We start from the raw sequence: 894 nt of genomic DNA, 5'->3' as shown, positions 1-894 counted from the left end.
TTGCAGTCAATCCGTCGACAGGAAAAGAAACTGTGATGGTGGGGCAAGCCCCTGGAATATAAAAAAGAAAAATTCTAATTTGTCAAAGACGACCGGAACTACAAAAGTATTAAGTCAAACATAAAAACACAAACTGTATGGTAAAAATCGAAAAAATATAAATATGTGGCCGCTCTTGGTTAGCGCGTGTCTCCGAAAAGACACGCGCGTAAGCCCCGACACCACGTCAAGGTGGCGGCCACAGATCGTCGGGGTGTGGCCCTGAAAAGGGCCGTTTTGAAGGGCTTTTTTTGGTTTTTTTTTTTAAGTGCGAGACGAAACTCGCCGCAGTTGATATCGTTCTTTCGACGACGAAGGCATTTCTAGAGAAACAAAACGTAATAAAAATGATAAAACTAAAACTAAAAGAAAGAACTAAAAATAAATGTACGTAGATAAAGGGATCTGCAGAACAAGAAGAAACGCTCCAGAAATGCAAAAACGGTTAGACAAACACTAAAAAAAATGTACGCATACAAACGCGGAGACAAACGAAAATAAAAAAAAACGCAGATACATGCAGACGGAAAAAGGAAAAAAATCTACACAAAAACAAATGACACATAGCAAGAAGAAAAAATTATTTGCGCACGCCCCGCGACGCTGAGCGCAACGACGCGCGCCGCCGTGTACCTCCGCAGGACTGACGGGCGTCGTCAAGTCAATAATCGAGGATTCATTTAATGACACGCGCGGTATTGAAGCACGCCTCGCCTCCTCTTCGAGTGCAAGAGCCCTCTCAAAATCAGACGCGTTGATAGACCCGTTTGCAATCTGAACGTCGAGCGCGTCAATGCGCGTGCACGTCACGCGCGGTATTAAAGTTATTTGGCTGAGTCTTAACGCGCAACTCAC

This window comes from Wasmannia auropunctata, unplaced genomic scaffold, assembly GCF_000956235.1.
Source record: "Wasmannia auropunctata unplaced genomic scaffold, wasmannia.A_1.0 LD336092.1, whole genome shotgun sequence".
NCBI classification, from domain to species: Eukaryota; Metazoa; Arthropoda; class Insecta; order Hymenoptera; family Formicidae; genus Wasmannia; species Wasmannia auropunctata.
The sequence above is the reverse complement of the archived record's forward strand: the minus strand, read 5'-3'. Positions refer to the sequence as shown.